Source organism: Numida meleagris, chromosome 1, assembly GCF_002078875.1.
Source record: "Numida meleagris isolate 19003 breed g44 Domestic line chromosome 1, NumMel1.0, whole genome shotgun sequence".
Taxonomy (NCBI): domain Eukaryota; kingdom Metazoa; phylum Chordata; class Aves; order Galliformes; family Numididae; genus Numida; species Numida meleagris.
In genome coordinates this window covers 99,415,209-99,428,328 of record NC_034409.1, presented here as the reverse complement: position 1 = coordinate 99,428,328, position 13,120 = coordinate 99,415,209, and the positions used below count along the sequence as shown (strand labels likewise).

General features: G+C 36.8%; 1 long non-coding RNA gene across 1 annotated transcript; it reads right to left on the bottom strand.

The window, feature by feature from the left end:
- Positions 2,852 to 5,866, bottom strand: LOC110393441. Its single transcript, XR_002435015.1, has 3 exons — positions 5,709 to 5,866; positions 5,329 to 5,395; positions 2,852 to 3,202 (listed from the first exon to the last, which is right to left on the bottom strand). It is a non-coding gene; the product is annotated as an uncharacterized LOC110393441 (long non-coding RNA).

The following is a 13,120-nucleotide window of genomic DNA, read 5'->3' as shown; positions in this document are numbered from 1 at the left end:
AAGTCCACAAGATTGCAGCAGCAGGTTTGGCCCCCTTTATATTCAATGTAAAAATATACTCAGTAGATCCATGTGAATTTTGAGTAGGTTTTTCTATGCGTGTACCTACCATGTTTGCTTTTAGTGGATATGTTAGAAGAAAGGATGCTGACAGGTCACTCAAAGCAAAAACATTAGCCAATTAGACTAATGTTTGTGCTTTAAGATAGAAACAATACTGTTTCTGTTGTTTAAATGTGTGCCAGACATCTATAAAAGAAACATTTATTCAGAATAGATTAAAAAAAAAGCAAATATCTTAGAGAAGAGTTCTGATTAAATATTTGTTTTTATTATTTTCTAAAAATAGTTTAGCTTCATAGTTCTCATAAATTTGGCCTTTACTTGAGAACAAGAAACCTCTGGATTATATTGTCATGTCAAGGTAGAAGTGACAAAAAGTAGAAAAATGAATAGCTTTTATTGTCATAAGAAAAATTACTTTTGCATAGTTAATCCTCTTCCTTCATAACAGCTAGGTGGTTTGCTCACATAACAGTTGATAATAATGCAGGGAAATGACTACAATATGATTGCAGTAAAGAATATAAAGACTTCTTCTAGCAGTTCAACAGAGAGAGGAGAAGGATGCCTGTCCCATGAATTGCTCTAAGCCAGGGCCAAAAGGTGAAAATAAACCTGATAAGGTTGCTGTCATAGTCACTATTGCTTTTTCCAGAAAAACAACAACAACAACAAAATCTCTTGTTATTCATACAGCTCCTTGATTTCCAGGATATTGCCCCATTTCCAGGATCTTTCCTCCAGCCATAATCTCCATCTTCTTTCCATGACCTCTTCTTTCAGAGACTACTACTTCTTATGGGAATTCATCTTTGCAGCACAAGCCATTCTTTTCAAATTCATAAGCCTCCTATTTTCCAATTTGAACAGTCTATGAGCTGAAACATAGCCAGCTCCTTAACTTAAAGCCAGCTTTTGTCTTTCTTACATTTCTTTATTAATTGGAAGATTGAAGCCGTGTCACTTCTGCTTAGTCGAGATGCTATCAAAATTTACAAACAGCCCTTAACAGTTGGAACCAGCAAGTACTGTTCTTCTGTTTGTAAATTCAAAAGTTCAGTTTAGGACATTCTCCGCCTCAACGCACACATCTATCCAATTATCTGCTTCCTGTTGATATTCGCATTTTAAGCATTTTTTTTTCACCTCTGACAGTGATCAAAAAATTATTTCAGTAGAGGGCAAACAAAAAAATATCCAAGTGGTGAAAATGTGTTGCTGTATGTCTGCCTATAAAATTAAAAAAAAAAATCACAGTTTCATATACTCTGTGATGCTTGCTATTGCACAGTAATATAATACATTATATTGGTGGTGATGCAGTATTAAAGTTGTGAAATATGTTCAAAACTTTTCTTACTGTGATGGGAAGATGTTTTTCTTCAGTTTGAGAAAAGAGATTGAGTCAAAGAGTATAACTATATTCTGCACAGTTAAAATCAAAATGGGTTTTAGTCAAACTGGAATTAGTTTAGGAGTAAAGACAGAAAAACATAGAGGAAAAGAAAAGAAAGGCTTGAGTAATCTGGTGGACTCTATCTCAGAATGTCAGTTGAGCTCTCTTTAGTCTCCAACCCACACAACTCTCTCTTAGACATCTGTCTAAGTTTCTCATAGTTAGTGACAACCTTGCAGAGTCCTATTAACTCTTCAAGGTTCACTGACATGTGTTGTTCTATTATCAATATTGCCAAGCATTTACAAGAAGAATGAAAATTCTTTAGTTCAAAAATTCCAGGAAGGTTGCATTAGAAAACAATCTTTCTTTTTCTTTTTTTTCCTTTTTTTTTTCTATTTAAATCTTTATAAGCCTTTAATACAAAACTATAGGCTTTTTTAAGTGAATTCATTGTAACTACATAAATTTCTTATAAAATCTTTGCTTTTTCCTGGCATATTTAACAAGGAGGTAAAACATGAAGTGAAAGAACATACGAAGTTAAATTATCTTCTCAAGAAAGAAATCAAGCAAGAAGATTATTTTGGGAAACTAGACATAACTCAAAAACATTCCTTCCTTATACAGCTGACGACATATTATAGTCTTCCTTTCCACATTACAATTATCAGAGTCTTTCAGAGTTGACAACAGCTTTATCACTTCTACACAGCATGCTAGCCCTGCCCTTAGCAATTAAGGGATTCCACTTTTTTTTTTTCCATAAATCGATCATAATAATCCCTGATAGAGCTAGTATATTCTCTGTCTCTGTGGCATGGTGACATGCTAAGCCAAGTATAAAAAAATTTAAGAAATCTGCGTATTTAACTTTGTTTCAGATCTCTTAGTATATTAGAAAGGCATTTCTGACCTCAGGAAAAGGAGAAAAAAGGGGAAACATTTGTGGTTATGATGTTTGTTTTCCCAAACTATGGTTGTGTGTTGAGAAATGGCTGGACATCTGCCTGTCAGTGGGAAGTTGTGAATGAATGCCCTATTTCCTTCTGCTTGAACATGCTACTTACTTCACTCACTAAACTGTCTTTATCTTGATCCTTGATCCATGAGGTTTTTCCCATTTGCCCTTCTGATTCTCTTCCCCACCCCACAGCTGTTGTAAGAGAGTAAGCAGCTGGGTGAAGGTTATCTATCAGTCAGGGTCAACCCACCACACAAATGAAGTAACTCAATTATGCTGAAGGATAGTTCTGATCCTCAAATGGTATTAAAACTTTCAATAGAGTCTTCCACTGTATATATATTCACAGATCTTGCTTCTGTGTCAGCTTTCATTCCAGTGGGACGAAGCTTTGACACTTCAAGATTTTGCTTCAAAATATCCTCCATGTCTCTGTCTCTGCAGTAAATTTTAAGTTATTATGACTATCTTAGTGAAATATCCCAATATGCACTTCTCATAGATCCTTGTTGCCCTAGCCACAAGAAAAAAAAACATAAAGGTCTCTTCCTATATATTTTATTCTGTTATCCCCAGTTCTGCCAGGATTTAATTCCAACACACTTCTCTGTAGCATTTCCAGCTTTTTTAAGGATATTCCAAGTTAGTGTGGCTGGTAGGTGATGACAGAGCACTCTGTGGTAGCAAGGTCTAGTTTCTGTTTCACTTCTGCCTTCAGCTTGGTAATGAAAAGGTGAAGTTATCCCATTATCCAATACTTTGCATTCATTTTTCACAAACTACAAAAAGAGAAAGGTATTAGACCTCTTGAAATTCTCACATTCAAATATTGAATGATCTTGATAGCAACAAATTCTTAAAATAAGTAGATATTTCTTAAAGTCTAAGTCCTTGGTGTAAATGGAATCAGTGCTCTTGCCTCAATTTTTCTATTTGCACTACGTATTACAGTAAACATAACAATGTAAGCAACATGGAAACATTCAGGATTCAAGCTATGGTATAGCAGTTCTTTACAGTGCCAAACCATTCTGTGTTCAAGCACAAGAGAGACATCTTATTTTATAGTGTAAACTATTATGGCTTTAGTACTACAGTATCTCAAAGATTTAGCAAAACAGGAAGGATCTGATAATTATACCTTATGTGGTGATATTTTTCAGTCATGAATTTTTGACCTCTGTCCATGACCAGCTTGAACAGAAGTTTCCAAGTTGCAATTATATCCAATGGCTAAAATAACTGAAACTGAAAATGTAAATGAACTTTATATATGGATGTAGCGATTGTGTATAACTACTTCTGGCTATTATCACATAGGTTAAATAGATGTGAGTATTCTACAATGACTAAGCCATGCTTAATGGCCTGATAAATAAAATGAATATTTTCTATTGTAGATATTTTAGTCACACATTCACTTAATGATTACCCATGTGTTCTAATTAATAATTTGAATGATCATTAAAGGTTTTTTTTTTTCTAACTACTAGTGCTTAAATACAATTTAACATTTTGTCTTTTTTCATTCAATACAAAAACATTTATCGAAATATGAGTTTTCATAGCATCTCTGAATAGAATTTCAGGCTTTCACCAGATTTAAGTACTTCAAGTAGAATTTGAAAGTATGAAAAGTATTAAAAAATGATTGAAAATATTATTTTTTTTATTGCATAGGTTCATTAGTGCTCCTCAGTTTGGGGCAATAAATTGCCTCTTTCATTTCAGTCAGTGTAACAACAGTCCTTCAATTTGACAGTATTACAGGACTAACTCTTAATTGGAATGGGGGTAAAAATTTCTGAGCTTCCTAAATATATTTTTAATAATCCAGCTCTCTTCAGCTTTGGATTCATGTTTCAGTCTGAGCAGTTACAGTTGCCATCTGCAAAGCTGAGAATCCTCTGTTCTTACAATTTGGCATTTCTAACAGAGTTCTCTACTTACTATGTGTTTTCTTCTCTCATTTGAATGATCATTATTTAGTTCAGAAGTGAAAAACAGTCATGATGTGAGGTTTTATTTTGTATCTCATGGAACTTCTGACCTCTCACCTAGATTATGATATTTCTATCAGTTTCTACACTCAGTAACGTGGTGTAGCTTTTGGGTAGCTCAGGCTCCTTTTCTACTCTAGAGAAAGCCCCAGATTCACATTTTCCTTTCCAAGCTGTTTCAGACCAAACCTTTGCACTCCAAGCCTGTACCTCCTTCTCCATCACATCACTGAACTCCTGCCCACATCCCTTCACACTTTTGAGGTATATTCATCCCCCAAACCACTGCTTTTTCCTTTGTGGCTCCTGCTACACCAGCAGCTGCACACATTTGCAAGCTGATACCAGCTCAAAACTTGTAACATTTTGAGTCCTCCTTCATAATCTCAGATGACAGATGAAAGCGATGGTCTGTTTTTTAAGCCTCTGGATCTTCAGGGAGACCAATCTATTATTTTCCTCATCCCCTCTTTCAGGAATTCTTCCACTTTCTGGCATGGACTCTTGCTGTTGTCTTTTTATTAGGATTTACCTGTTTTGCTTGTCTTCAGATTTTCATGGTTCTTGTGCTAGCCTCAGTTATCTTCTGTACTTGGCTACACAGGTTTGAATCAAATCCTGTTTACTTCCCCAGTACTGCACTTCCCAATATTTTTAAGATGCAGAAAAACTGCAGAGGTTGAGCTCAGTATAAATACAAAGGACAAGCTAAAACACCTAGATGGTTTTTACATATATTATTAGTCACTATCTAGTTACAGATTTTGCTAAATGGGTGAAAATTATCAGCATGTACTGCAATGTTTTCTGGTGCTCACCCTGTGACTTCTGAGAAGCATATTCTGCATCAAGCCTTAAACTTTTATGTGAACTCTCAGTACCATTCAAACACACATTTTACTTACACTGTTATGAATTTGCACTGTTTTCCTCCCTGTCTTTATATCTTCAGAGTTTGTCTTGGCTCCTGCACTAAGAAATGATAAAACATATCAGTGGAAAAGAAATTACATAACTTGCTTTTAAATTTATACCTTACTTTTAAATAGTAAAATAGGACTGCTAGAGGAAGAAGTGGAGCCTAACAAATTGTTGGTTTAACCCAGCAAGCAGCTCAGCACCACACAGCTGTTCACACACTCCCCCACAGTGGGATGGAGGAGAGATTTGTAAAAAGATAAAACTCATGGGTTAAAATAAAAATAGTTTAATAGGACAGAGAAGGAAGTTAAAATAACAATAATAATAGTATGAAAAACAAGTAATACACATTGCAATTACTCACCACCCACTAACTGATGCCCAGCCGGTCCTCAAGCAGTGTTACGCCCCCCAGCCTAGTTCTATTGTTCAGCATGATGCCATGTAGTATGGGACATTTCTTTGGCCAGTTTGGATTGGCTGTCCTGGTTCTGCCCCCGTGCAACTTTTTGTGAACTCTCAGTCTCCTCACTGGCAGGACAGTGTGAGAAGCAGAAAAGTCTTTGTCTCAGTGTAAGCACTGTTCTGCAACAACTAGTATGTTTATTGGTGTGTTATCAATGTTATTCTCACCCAAAATCCAAAACACAGCTCCACACCAGCCACTATGAAGAAAATTATCTCTATCCCATCCAAAACCAGGTCACACAAAATCTTTGCAGGATGATGTTCATTGAAACATTTAATTTATCTTAAGTACTGAGATAAGGGAGCAAATAATGTTGATACCATGGAGGGACAAGAGGCCTTGCAGAAGGACCTAGGTAAATTAGGACATGGGGCAATCAGCAACAGCATGGAATTCAACAAATGAAAATGCTAGGTTCTCTAACTGGGATGGAATAATGCTGGACACAAGTAGAAATGGGAGACAAGTGGCTGGAGAGCAACTCAGCAGGAACGGACCTGAGAGTGCTGCTGACAGCAGGCTCAACATGAGCCAGCAGTGTGCCCTGGCAACCAAGAGGTCAAACCATATTTTGGGGTGTAGTAAACTCAGCACAACCTAGCCTCACATACTACATGCACTTCTTGTCTCCACAATATGAAGACCATTGAAAGCATCCAGAGGAGGGCAGCAAAGCTGGTAACAAAGCTGAAGGCATGTCCTGTGAAGAGAGGCTGAGGTCACTTGGGCTGTCCAGTCTGGAGAAGAAGAGGCCCAGAGGTGATTTCTCTCTGTAACTTCTTTAGGAAGGGAGTGCAGGGGGAGATGTTAGGCTCTTCTCCCTGGAACCAGTGACTGGGCATGCATCAAGGGCATAAAGCTGTGTCAGGGGAAGTTCTGACTGGACAGTTGGAAACAAATTCTTCACCATGAGGGTGGTCAAATGCCCTCAGTTCCTCGTATGACAATTCCCAGAAGACAATTCCTAGTAAGGTGGTTGATGCCTCATGTCTGTCAATGCTCAAGAGGCTTTTGGATAATGATCTTAATAATGTGTTCTAACTTTTGGTTAGCCCTAGCGATCAGGCAGTTGGATTAGATGATTTTTGAAGGTCCTTTCCAACTGAACTACTCTATTCTATTCTATATGAAAATTTCATTACAGGTAAGGACAGCATATGACACTCTCCAGTAGGTGAGTAATTTCCCACCATAATACTGCAGCACGTAATATTGTCTTTTACTTTTCTTTATAGCTAATGATATTCAGAGCTGCTAGTATACGTTTATGACTACAGTTAACAATTCCACAGGATGTATAGTGTTAGATAATTAGCAAATCTGATGTGTTTTCATTCCCTTAATTACTTTTCTGTTCACATGCCCTTTGAATGTTGTGCAGCATCATTTGACTTTTGGGGGTAAATTTAATTTTTGGAGAGTGAAAAGCATGGGAATTGTTTTTATGTTAGAGATTCGATGGTAAAACAAGTTGACCAAACAGCTGTGATTTGCCTTTGGGAAGATAAGCCTGTTTTTTCCCAGGAAACTCCGAGCTCATCTTGGGGTGCAGTGACATTGCACATGTTCTATATTACTTGGTGGTCTTTCTGAGCTGGAATTGTGCTGTGCTACTCAGATATAAACTGATGTGTTTGCATGTCTCCTTCAAGAAAAAGTTATGGCTTTAGGGTATAAACTGTCTGAAAACTGTTTCTAAGGTCTCAATTAGATTTCTTGGAACCTTAGCTCCTTCAACCAATGAAGTAGTCCTTTCTATCTATCTACTGGATACAATTGTGTCTTTCACAAGACCTTTTTCACCAGGAGCAATTTTAGCAAGATAATGAATATATTCGAAAGACATCCACCTATTCCCAATCATGGAAGCCCATCTAAGCTTGAACTATCTTCTCTGCCTGTCATTCCTGATCTACTTAGGAGAGTCTCTTCATGGCTATTTTTTCAAGGATCCCTTAATTAGTGCTGTGCTCCTAGTGACCAGAAGCACTCCCAGTACACTGTTCTGCCAACAGCTGGAACACTGGGGTTTGCAGTTTTGTGGGTTTCTTTGTCTTTTGAGACTTCAGCCTGTGAAAACACAATTGGGGCAGAGTTTTCCTTCTGTTGTCCTTGTTCTGTCTCATTCTAATGGACTTTGAAAGAATAAGAAGTGGTAGACCTTCGTCATTGTCATTGTCAAGACAGACTACAATTAACTTGAGTTAAAAAAAATGACTTGTAAAAATATTCATTTTTCCCAATTAAATGGATTTTAACAGGTATTACAATTGCCTATAATTTTGTTTAAATGTTTAAAATGGCTTGTAATTTTTATGATGAAACATTTGCAGTTTCTTTTCATAATCATTAGACAATTATTTCCGTTCTTTAGTTCTGCCTGTGATAGCACCATGTGACTTACTGTTTTGGATGGCAAGAATTGAACAACAGAAGAGGTCTTTTTGAATCAAGCATACTCAACTGATAGTTCCTTTGGTAGAAAGGGTTTCAATTTTTATAACATAGATAGTGAATATCTTTTCTAATGTATGTCTCTTTATAATTTTGCTTTAAATCAAAGATTAAATAGTGTTATGGCAGTCAAATGAATACGTATGCCTTTGATTTTTTAAAAGAATGTAAGATAGTCATTAGAAAACACTTTTTAATAACCTTTTAGGATTTTTTTTGTAAGTGCAGCTGAACTGATACCACATTTTCCCCTAAATTTTCAATTTAATTGCATTTGCTTTGACTGTGTCTGTACCTTTCTGTCTGTTTGCTGGAAATAATGAGCAAATTAGTTCACTGACATGAATGCTAATGTAAAATTTATTTTACCCATGTATTGCCAAATATTTGTAGGAATAAACTAACATTCATATACACCATTATTTACACATGAAAGCTCATTATAAGATGTTGGTTCATTAAATAAAATAGAGTCTATGGCTATGTTTACTCAAAACAGCTGGATTTACAAAATACAAATGTTCAAAATTAGTTGTACTGAAAAAGCTACTGATCAGGAGTTTGTGCACACAGTTTGTCAGAGGCCACGGTAATGGTTCAGATTAAACTGGAGACCAAAATTAGTTAGTTTGACTTTAACGAAATTCACCCATTAAACAGGCTTTTATTTACAGGAAGCACACAGGCAGAATTAAATTATTATAATTTGTTATGAATTACTTGACAACATATAGCTTATATGTTGGGTCACAGTTTCTGCAGGAAACAACTGCTCATTATTTACATACAACTAAATAGCTTGACCACATGGAAGGGAGGGGAGAAGATTCCCTTAAAGTATTGTTGTTGTAATTAACTACCTATGGGTTCTAAGCCTAAACCTTGATCATTCTGATTGAATGACTGAAACTTGTTACCGATGTGAGATGAAACACAAAACTTGACAGAGTAGTGACTGACAAAAGTTCACTTTATATAACCATTAAAGTTTTAGCAATTTAGTCATTCAAGTTTTTGTAAACTTTTTTATTATTGTTACAGGTGAGTAAGCAGGGAAGCAGCAATGAGGAAATAACAGGATTTGTTACGGTTATTTGTTCTGCTGAACATCTGCAGAAAGCATAAGAAACAGCAAAGGTATATAAAAATAGCTAGAAAAAAATAAGGTTGGCTAAGAAAATTTAGTAGCTACCCAAAATACTGTCCAAGGCAGCTGCTGTCCTGTTGATAAACAGGAAAAGATGTTTGCTGCAGGTATCTGGCAACACATATGAATGTCTAAGTATGATAATTGATAACAGCTTTGTGCCTTGTCAGTAGGATAAATAGCTTAATTACATATATGTAGTTAATTCTTGATAGCTAATCAGTTGTTTATTTAATTAGTTTACAGCAGCAACTCTCCAAGCCTGAAAACCCTGATACCTTTAGTTACAGGAAAGGTGGTGTAGAGTCAAGGACAGCTAAGGGAACAAGCCTTGCTTTTGTAAGGCCTGCTGACCTGACCTAGCTTCCCTCTGTGGGTACTGCTGCTGTTCTACTGTGGACGATGCTACTGAAAAGAGTGAAAGATCAGTAGAATTGGTCAGTAAGAAGGATGAGTAAGACCAAAAAAAGTTCCAGTCCACAGCTGTTATGGTTTTGTGATTTTTTGTTGTCGGTATTCCACATCATTACATCATGTAAGGTACGGGCAGTTAAAGGGTTAATTCCCCGGTTACTGTAAACTGCCTTTTTTGGTGTGGCCCTCTGAGGGGGAGGGGAGGAGGTGCACTCCCCAGGGGTTTTTGCGGGAGAGGGGGTGGTGAAGCCACGTGGGAGACGCGGGGTCTGTTCTTCCCAGCCTGGCGGAGAAACCACGTGGTCCTCCTGCATTTTACTGTGTAAGATTTTCAGCCTGTAAACCCTCTATCATAATTCTACTAGCCTCATTTTGATATATTTAGTAAAATTAGTTGTTCCTCCTCAGATCGGTGCCGCTGTTTTTGTGTTAGATCCGTCTGCGGGTCCCCCTCTTCCCAAGTTGCGGCTCCGCGGCTTCTCTGCCGCTTTAGCCGCCGGACCGCCCGGGGGCTGGCTCTTATCGCCGGCGATTTTTTTTTTCTTTCCTTCCTCTTTTCTCGTTTTTTTTTTTCTTTTGGGCCTGTCCCCCCTTGTCACGGACGCAGACCCTTAGACAATACCGTGACACAGCTGTTTGGGAAAGCTGGAGGCTATCTTTCTCCTTCAGAATGAGGTGGGTAACTGCTTCCACCAGGAAATACTGTCAGACTTGGGATGTCCAGGAGAAGCTGGCTTTTCATCCTCTTTAGGTTGAGTTTTGGATGCTGCCCCCAAAATAATTATTGCTCCTTAACTCTCAATTCTCACTTGATATGGAGCCAGCTCTACAATAAGTAATTATAATTTATTCTAGCTGATTTCCTTTCCTGGAGATTGATGATGGTTGACTCAGTAAACTCCAATGGAACCATGTGCTGTCGAACCATGCTGTTTTGTCAAATGAAATACTTCATGAAATTGGCTTCTTCTAGCCAGTGTCTGTTTTGTATGGGGTTGAGAAGAAAAGGAGAGGGAGTTCTGTTTTGACAACTTCATTTTGAAACTTCCTGCAAGCAAATGTAATTCCTTTTCCTAAACAAAAGAGGTATGGGTTCTTCCTAATCTGCTTGTGAAAAAACCTTTTGGCTTTTTGAATAAATGTAAACTAAAAGAAAATAAATATTGTTATTTCCCTCTCCCTCATTTTCCTGTGTGAGCATGACAGAACTGTGCAAGGTTAGGATACAGTTACTTTTTGTCTCATTTAAAGAGTCCATTAACTGATACCAAATGATTCAACAGTTATCAAAATACAAGCTTTTTCTGGAGCTCGGCCTCAAGTTTAAATGAACTCCCTCTGCACTAAGATTTAGTTTCAATAATTTTTTATTTTTTATTAAGAGAAAAAACAATACAACATAAAACTGGATGCACTGGAAAACATAAAACAATGCACTGGAAAGGTGACAGTAGGGAGACAACTAATTTCAACTAATTTACCTTTTCATATGAATACATCTATTGGTTTTATCTAAATGGGAATGGTTAGGTCAGCTACACTGAAGAGACCTCACTGTTACAGACACTGTTTCAAGATAGCTTCTTACTCCTAAATGTTTGTCTAGACATAATCTAGTGTATCTATGGGTTTAGATGATTCCTTATGCATGTTTCCTTATGTAACTCAGTATGCTAGAATAGAAAGCATTTTATCACTCCACAAGTCTTCTGGCATACAATACCGTGTTCGTGTTGCTGGTGTGGCAATCACGGTAGCAAAAAAATGACAGTTCATTAGCATAGGTTGCTGTTTTGCCTAATGCCAGTAACTTGACTAGTAGCAGGCATAAAAGCCCTCAATTTTTCTACTATGGCTACAAATAAATATAGGAATATATATATATAATTTTAATATTGTATGAAAAAGATCATTTTAAGTAAATTTACAAGTAAGACCTGATAAAAGCCTTTAGTATTATTTCTGCAAACAGTCCACTTAAAGAAAAAGTCAGAAGGCAGCCTTAGGTCATGGTTAAAGACTTTGTAGTTATGAAAGTCCTCAGAGGCACATATCTGCTCAAGAGTCCTGAACTGAAGTGGATGGTTAGAGCTTTCTTGGATTAAAAGGAAAGAATTAAGCTTTTATGGTTTTCTTGGTGTTATTTGTTGTTGTTGTTCATTTAGTTGATTGATTTTGGATTTTTTTTTTTTAGTAGGTTTTCTTTTCTGTGTGTCTTTTGTGGTTTGGGGTTTTTGCTTGTTTATTTGTTTTAACATGGATCCCTGCTGAGTTATTTTAACTGTCTTTTGTACAGAAGTTCTTGATTTTGAATAACAACGGAATCGATATTTGCATTTTAGTAATGATGGAATTTTCAGCCTACAGAGACTGCTCTAAGTCAAAGGTTGTTGATCTGCGGGCCTATCACCATTTGCTAATGATTATATACAGATTGTGCGCACACTAGAGGATTTGCATTACATCACTACTTTGATTCTGTAGCTAAATTGTTTGGCCCAAACAACAGCTTAAAGAACAGAGGTCTGGGCCCAGCCACACCCTAATGAAAAGCAGTTGTTTTTGTTGACAGTGCTGCACTGACTATTGGCAGCATGCCATCTCAGAGTGTCACAATTGATGATGAAGTCCCATGAAGCAGAGGATAACTTGAACAGCTTTTGAGGAGATTAAATCAGCCTTTCAAGAAGGAAATAACCATCTGAATCCAAACAAAAATAAATGTGCACCATACAGTTGTAATCCGTGTTCTCTTGAGTAGCTGAATAATGTAAATGATCTAGAGCTGTTCCAGTAAGCATCTGGGGTACTTTCATACACACAGTCTCTGTGCCCATGCAGTATGACCTTTCAGAGTAATAACAAATGTAGAAAAAGTCAAATATTCTTCATTCAAGCAAAAGTCCCACAGATTTAGTTGAACTGGCATCTGAGGCATAAGTTTTTTTTCTTCATCACAAATCCTTATCACTCAGAATAAATCATTTTCATTTAAAAAGACAATTTTTTAAAAGTGGAGGATACTGAATCTATTTGGGAGATAGGTTCTGTTTGAAGAAAACCTCTGGGATATTAATTTAACAGAATTTCTACTTTAAAAAAGAAAGGAATCTTTAAACTATGCATTACAACTTTCTTGAAGTCTTAGACAAACATAAAACAGGTTTAGTGAAGTCATTACTTCACATGTAAATGCTTCAGTTTTACTTCCCAACTTTCTTATTCCCACTGAAAAGGAAAACAAGTGGATTATTTACACTGATGTATTACTTCCTCTGCTGCATTGCCTAGT